The following is an 8,537-nucleotide window of genomic DNA, read 5'->3' as shown; positions in this document are numbered from 1 at the left end:
AATCCAACAGTTGTTTTCCAGCTATTTTAAGCATACTGCTTTAGTTCTTTTTGCAGGAAGTAAGACTATCTCAAAAATGAAAACACATTGCCAGTCGTTAAAAAATACAGTTTTATGCCATCGTATAGCTCAGCATTGAAAGAGTTTCTTTTTATGAAGCTTTTGTGTTATTTTCCAAAAGACTCATATTCCCCTTTGTGATTTCCAGTTCCTGGTTTCCTTCTAGAGACAGTATAAGCTTGGAAAATTAATGTGATCTATTAAAAATTCCACAAGATGAGTACTGTGTGTTTTTTCAGTGAACCACAACAGAATGAAGCTGATCAATAGGAGGTCTGAGAAAGTATGAAAGAGTCTAAAACTCTTAAGCAACTGCACTGGAACATTGCAGCTGCAGGAAAGCTTATTCTATGATTATCTCTATCTTTTAAGTAGTTTCTATATAAAAAGAAGTATAACAAGGACTTAATCCTGTGTCAGTTAAATATGAGACCCCACTGTTTCCTTTTACTGAGTCAGACTTATCTCATTTCTGACTTATTTTAACTGTAGAAGTTACTCTTTTTAACAAATTTATATAAAAGGATCTATCTCTAATACTTTCAATATATTTAATGTGTTTAAATAACATGTTCTTGACAAGAATATTTTAATAGAATATTTTAAAAAATATTCAACCAAGTTGTTTGAAGGGAGAGGGGGAGCCAGAGGGAGGACAATAAAAGAGTATCAAATTGTCCTATGCTAAGTGAGGTGCTCATTGACAAGATTCTACTAAAAAAAAAAAGTTCTGAAAAGAAAGATAACACTTCAGAAGAGTATTTTTTAAGAATATGAAAATCTCTATTCTCTAATTAGAAATTTTAATCTCTAATGAAAAATCGTAACTTTGATCCTAAGATATAGGTTTACTACAAAGTGTGCAAGATCTACCTTCGTAGAAAACAACAAATCCTTAGGATATGGGTCACTGAGAGGAACAAAGGTACCTTGCTCAATGTCCAACTACTTAGCACAAAGACTGTCAAAAGGGTATCCTTTTTTTAACTTGGTACTTGTTTCATCATCTCTTGTGTGGTTTTAAAATGGGGTGTGTTTTTACAACTTAAGTAGATACTGGTTGYATCTCGTTGGGGAATTTTCAAATGGTTAAGAATTTTGTCAGAGATCATTAGATGTCCCCCTCCCATATCTCCAGCTGTGTTGATTTGGTTCTATACTTGAGCTGTTTCTGTGGAGCCCTCTCCAAGATCAGGCACCTCTTCCTGAGGGTAGTTTGTGAGCTGGCTGCTACTAGGCAGGTGCTAGGATGCACATGGCAAGGTGCAGAAGTGAGTAGATGCTCTTGGCTGCTGCTGTTATCTTCGGTTCGGAGGGATTTTGGTCCTAAAACTCCTGATGCTTTTGCGAGGAGAAATTCCAGATAATCTGCTAGAAATACAGAGATAAAATTAAGAGATCCTTTGTATTGTTATTAATGCTTTCTTACTCTTTAAAAGAAACTACTGTCTACTATAATGTTCAGTTCATAAATTGGATGATGAGAATGCAATATTTAGAGATAGGCACATTTCAACTTTAAACTGGAAATCATTATAATCTACAAAGAGGTGGCATTTTGAGATGATCCTTTTCAAAACCCAACTACTTGTTTACAGAGATTAATATTATTACTTTTGCTAAACTGCTTACATGATCCCAGGGCATGTATTAAAGAGGTAATGAGAATGCCATTTATTCCTRTATTTAATGTCACTGAGAAATGATCGCTGTTTGTTCTGCTTTTTTTTATTGTTCTTGTTGATGGTGTGTATACTGGTCTTTTGGTCTCACTGGCTGGGGAAAACGTGTGAAAAATGAGATGAAAGGGAATTAAGGCTTTAAAACATCTGATGTTCTTTGAACCACACTGCAAGTCTGTCTTATGCAATGCAATGATGATTACGTAATGCAGATGGATATAAAAATAAATGTGTCCTGGACAATATGTGTCCATGACGTTATAGCCTGTGAGACACTACTGAACTATAAATGGTAATGGACACATATCGTAACATAGTACCCCGTTTCTGATTYAGCTGAAATCAACCACCAAATAAGTGTGTGTKTGTTTGTTTTTAATTATAACGTTTAACGTTTATACTGAATGAGTGCAGATTGCAGACTTGCTTTACAGAAACATTTCTACTACACTTGTACTTTATTAGGAAGAAGAAACATCACCCACTGCTAAAAAGGCATTTCATAAAGAAGTAATCATCATAGTCATAAATTAGAACTGCAAAGGAAATAGCTGCCCTTGGGTGCTTCAATAATTAATACTGAAGTTAAATGAGTTAACTAGATTGCAGGATTACTTCAGTTTGTGTTTATATTGGATGGAAAACAGCTGAAGGCAACTAGTGATTGAGTAACTAAACCGATGTTTTAAGCTCTGCTACTGCTCATCCACTGAACTCTGCATGCACTCAGTGGAAAAGTTTATTTGTTGTGGTCGTATAGGATTAAGAAGTCTGGTAAATTTTGATCATGGGAAAAGAGTATTTGATTTCAGAGAACCATTCTGAACTGGAAAACACTTTGATTTTCTTCCAACTGTAATCATAATAAAAGAAGCATTCTATTAACTGGGTAAAAACATGATTAGCTTCTTAAAGCTCACTTTCTCGGATAGTATTATTTTGAAAATATTTTTGATGGTCTTTTTTGATCTGGTAGAGTCTGTTAAATTGTACCTAACTTTTTTTGGTTAATTTAGTATTAATTTGCAGTATAGAATTAGACAACCTTCTTGCCCGTTTTTGTTTTTTTTGCTTTTTGTTTTAACCAGCTCTGTACTTCCATCATGACTTAAAAATAGAAGCAGCCTATAAAGACAAGGCTTGGCATTTTAACTCCTTGGCACTGTCTGTAGGGCTGTTCCTTTCACCTCCGGCTTATGACCTTATTGAAGTTCAAAATTCTGAAATGAGTGTAACAAGTTATTCAGCATTGGTGTTATGAATAGTGTACTCTGTACATTACAATAATTAGCTTCTGGAATGATTCATTCCTTTTAGTCCCAACTTGAAATTACAGGTGGTCAAAAACCCTCCACCTTTTTTTTTCCTCCCTCAATGTACCAGTATTGCATGCACTGAGCTTTTGCTTCATTAACCATTGTCTGATATCAAGAAGCTGCAGGTGTTACCAGATTTTTAATTAGATAATGGTGATAAAACCCCGCTTTTATTATAAGTAGTATCATTGTGTTAAAGAGATCTAATGTGGTTGTGTTGCAAATGTAATTGAATGCGGGTATACAAAGGCTCCTGTCTTTAAAGACTCCTGAGTTTCTTCTCTCGGATCTTATTACCATTTTCTTCTTAAAAATTGCAGAAAACCTCATGTGTTAGGTGGTAACCTCTAGAGATATCAGAAACACACTACTGTTCAGTGAATGGATAAGCTTTCTGCTTKAAGAACACAGATGCTTTGAGTTGTTCCTAGTTCTTCTTTTTCATTGCAATATGTTCCATAGAGAATAAAAGATGCATCCACATGAATTTAAATCTTTCTCTTCTTGACACCCCCAAAAATTTGTTAAATTAGATTTTAAAAGAAAGTGGAATAGCCCTAACCTTAATATTCAAATGTGAATTGTAGGTGAAGGTCCTCCCAAGAGAAATGAGCACTGGTGTAAATGCTGGGCTGCATTTGCAAGGTCAGCCCATGCTAACTTCAAATAAGCTTCTGCTACAATAGCTCATGTGATAGAAGTCTTGGGTTTTTTACAGAGGATCTGTTCTAGAATTTTGGCAAACAGAAGCGATGACAAATTGCTTGTGTGCATGATTCCTCTGTGTTGGCAAATGGTGGTACCTAATGGTAGTTCCGATGTGCTCCAAAAGTACTAAGTCTGAAGCATACTGATGCCTTAGAAAAGTTAAGAAAAAGTGAGATCACCTACACCTATTAAATTAGAAGAGCCTTCCACTCTCTCCTGACAAAATACTTAAAACAGTGATTACTTCTCTTGCCTTTAACTCCTTACCTCAGTGGTAGGAACCACATAAAATCAGTGCAGAGAATCCTCTTCCATTTAAAGAGGGTTAAACTCATAGCTGCATAGCACTGCTGCAGTTCCCATTGAAAGAAGTAGAGAAAAGAATATGTAGCTTACAAGAGATTCTGGCTCTGGATGTATGCTTGGGCTGTTTGCTTGGAGAGGAGAACTGAGCCTATTTTAAGTAATCTGATCCTCTTCCCCAGTGCATTGTTCATTTACGAATGAATTTTAAGTGGTTTAAACTTTCCTCATTGGTGTTAACCTTTTTCTTTAACCTTTTTGACTGATTATGAATGACCCAAATGATCATATAGAATATTTAAAATCTTGCTAATTACATTGTACACTAATTTTAGAATAACATTTTTGAATGTTAGGTACTTTTGGCACCTCCCAAAATGTAGTTGGTGCAATTAACATCCACTTTGTCTTTTTAAGTGATGTTAGTTATACAATATGGTCCCTTTTATAATATAAAGAGAACAACACAGTTATGAATGTAGTTGTGGAGATTAAAGAAAATATATTCTACACAATTACTAAAATATGAACACCCTCCACCTTCAATCTTCCAAACTGTCTCTCTCTTGGGCAAAATGAGAAGAGAGTCATGCCAACAAGGAACAAGAGAAGGCATTCTAAACCTGAAAAACACTTATGTTCCTCCTAAACAAATCTGCATCCTAAATTTTCAGATGAAAAATAAACACGGGAGACAATGCAATTTAAAGATTTTGAGTGTATTTATTTGTAAGTGGGTGGTTTTATAATTTTATTAGTGTAGATTCATGTTAAATAGACTTTATTACAAGTATGTACTTCAAACTGAGTTTTGCATTAGTATATTGAAAGCTATTCAGTCTAATTCATCCTCTGAAAACTGAAGAAATAATATTTCTTGACAAAACAGTAATAAACATGAAGGTTGTCACAGCTCAGAAAATAGTATAGTAAGATTGGSTTGTGTGTGTATATGTATTTTGCTTGTTTCTTTTTAAACTGTTTTCAAGACCCACATTTGATCAGCTCCTTTGTGTGCAAGCTACCTAGCTAAACAAAATTTCAGAATAAGAAGGGAGGAAAGAGCATTCTCTCAGTTTCATCCTTCTTATTTTAGAAYGGAACAAAATATTAACTTGAAGTAATGTTTGTGTGTGTGGATGTTATTTTCTGGTTTTAATTGTGAGAAAATTGCCATCTGAAATAGAGATTAAAAACATCTGTTGAGAAAGTGCAGAAAGAAAAAGAAAAGCACATTGAGGAAGTCTGCTTTATATTTGTAAAGATATGAAAAAAGAGCCAATTGKGTAGTATATATTAATAAAGCAGACAGAGGAAGAAAGAATGAATTAATGTCACAGCCTGAGCGACCACCCATGTTCCTTATATTCATTTCTCGGGGAATGTCTGTCAGTCTGTAAAAYGAGCATGCAAAGGGACAAACTCATGGAAAATTATTTTCTTTTTAGCCTCTTTTTTTGTGTGTGTGTGCGTGTGTGTCAGACTTCAAAGATTTGTTATGCACTATTTGTAATTGCTTTTAAATTGATACAAGATCTTAGGGCTTTGCCATCACTTTCAGACTTGTAGGTTAGAGAATACTCTTGTTTCCAAGCTTTTCATTACTACATGCAGATACGTCTCAAGGATCTGGTTTTTGTTTGTTTCATTCTTTTCTCTAAGCTTTGGAGGAATACTGAAAAAACAGTTCATCTATTGCCTGTTAGTGGTGTAAAAAGGAACAGCATCCTTCTGTTATGCCTGTAGCCATATAGCATATAGAAAAGACTATTCAAAAGATGTCAAATAGTGTTGGAATACTTAGAGAAAAGCTCGTTTTTCAAAGGCTTCTTTTGTGTGGGAGTAAAAAATCAAAATTTCTGTAGGCAGAMAAAACAGATATGAGGTTAGTTAATTTTAAACAAGTAAATAGTAACATAAGATCATATACCATTTTAATTACTATCTGCCGGGAAATTGTTTTCCTTGTTGTTTATAATAGGCTCATTACTGCAAAAAAGTAAAGTGCCGTGTCTTCATTACTCTTGTCCCCTGGTATATTCTATAACATAATGTGCATTTTTGAAAAGATTTTGGAAAGAATCGGGAGACTTTATTAATTCTTGTAGTAGAAATAAAGATTTAGAAAATTTGCTATGATTTAAAAAAAAAAAAGTTTTAAAATTCTTCTTGTGAAGATAATTGACAAAACTGAACACAAATGCCAGTATAAATGGCATATAAAAAGATATGTACCTTAATTCAGCATTCTCTRCATACCAAGATCTGCTAAGTTTAGCCAAAGGAAGTTTGGGTAGGCAAAAAGACACAGAATCTACCCCTCAAAATGATAATTTAGAATTCACAATAAGCTAATAGGATCTGTCCCCCCCCCCCCCCCCCCGCCTTTCTCTTCTCCTTTTGGAGAAAATAGGCGGGAGTTCAGGAGCTTCTTTACCTTCCTTGCTCATTTTCTGTCCCTTCTTTTCCCCAGTCAAAAACCTTCCTTCTTTAAAAGCAACATAGAAGATGTGTCCATCTGCAGATTATGAGTTAGATTCTGGCATTTATTCATAAAATAGATATAAARTCAATTAACTGCTTATGTAAGGTTTAATTCTTAGTCAGTTACCTGCTAGCTTCATGCCTAATGGACTGTGGTTAAACACCTGAATAAAATGCTGATTGAACCTAACTATCTAATCGGCTCCGCTTAATTTCTGGACAGCTAAAATCAATGCAAACTAAAGAAYTGGGGCATCTTCTCACTTTCTGAAGCGAGAAAAAAAATTATTCTTCTTGGTTCTCCATATACATCTATGGTGAACTTTATTTTGCTATTTATTCAATAGTATAGTAGCCAAAAGTAGATGTAGTGCAAACACTTTAGTRTTATTATTATGATTTTACATTTTTATTTTTCTTTTGTTTGTTATTTTTAATCAGTGTAGAACATTTCTTACATTAGAAAGAAATTCTGGCAAGCTAGACAGATGGTCCAAATGCTTTTGTTCATCCGCTTTTTCTGTACTCAAACCAGGTATAAATGCTTATATACTTCCATGGGTTCTTTGAAAGGATAAATCTATCATTCGCTATCAGTTCCTCCTTATGTTATTCTACCGTTCTATAAACTGGAAGCAAGAATTTATCATTCTGTCTAGAGTCTCATAAAAGGCAGAAGTATACTGATGCAGCCAGTTGCCCAAGAAACCAATGTTAATGAACTTTGACTGCTGCTTGTTAGAGATTGGGAGGCAGGCCCTGTATTTAGCTTTGAAGGTCAAAGACTATGACTAATCTACTAATTCCAGGCCACAAAATACATAAATTTGGAGGAACTCAGTAATTAGTAGATTTATCCTCTGTCTTCTGTTTGAGAGATTTGGTACTCTAGTTACTTTTCACTAAATTTAACTTGCTAAAATCTAGTATTCTACTTACTTATGTTAAGTCTAAGTGTGGAATGATAAACTTGACTTAAACTAAAGAACTGCAGCTGTATTAAATATATCTGTAGCTCCCCAAATTCCATGTAACAGCCTGTATGCTTTGATAGCATGTAAAAGAATTTTATTCTATTAAATCTTTTGCTCCACAGATTCACTTGCTGTGGCGGAAGTATTTATGTATATACTATACTATATATAGCATATACAGTGGTGTGTGTGTGTATATATAGAGTACAGTATATATATATAGCATAGCATAGTATATGGTATAAAGCAGGAAGTAAAGAACCAGAGGTGTTTTCTCTGTCATCACTGAAAATTGAGTTAGGCCTTAAGATGTTCAGGGAATAGACTTTCCTCAAGAAGGTCTCTGATGTACCTTACTGGGCGTCTGTTTATAGTAAATAAATGTAAATGTAAAACTCTATAGAGATAATATAGGGCTAATATGTAGAACATTCAGTTAACTTGTGGTTTGTTGATATACACCTAAACCTATGTCCTGTTTTTTGCTAGGTCTAATTGTGCTCTTAAACTTYACCAAATTTGTTCATGCAATAACAAATTGAGCTGTCTTTCTGTTTATGAGAAATATCTAAATATAAAGCAACACATCTAGATGGTATGTAATTTTAAATAGCCACTCTAAATATGAATTCTACGTATCAGGTATCTATTTGTATGAATGTTTTATTTCAAGCCCTATTGATTACAATTAAGGGTTGAAATTAGAAGTTGACTTTCATTAGCTCAAGGCAAATTATTCTCAAGACACCACTGTGGCATGTGCTCACGTTTGGTTAGTGAACTTGACAATGGGATTAAGTTAAAATTCAGAAATAGAGAAGAACTGTATCCCAACATCTTAATGTGACAGCTAGCAAGGGAATTACTTTTTGAAGCAGAAGAAGGGAAACTGGAAACACTGAGGGGGTGGCTGCAGACAGATCTGACAAGATTCAAAGAACCTGGGAATCCTGACTGCGTAGGCCTATCGAGACCACCCACTGAGCTTTGGCAGGTAATAATCTAGGAAA

Source organism: Nothoprocta perdicaria, unplaced genomic scaffold (genome assembly GCF_003342845.1).
Source record: "Nothoprocta perdicaria isolate Ctin4 unplaced genomic scaffold, notPer1 scaffold_50, whole genome shotgun sequence".
Lineage (NCBI taxonomy): Eukaryota > Metazoa > Chordata > Aves > Tinamiformes > Tinamidae > Nothoprocta > Nothoprocta perdicaria.
The sequence above is the reverse complement of the archived record's forward strand: the minus strand, read 5'-3'. Positions refer to the sequence as shown.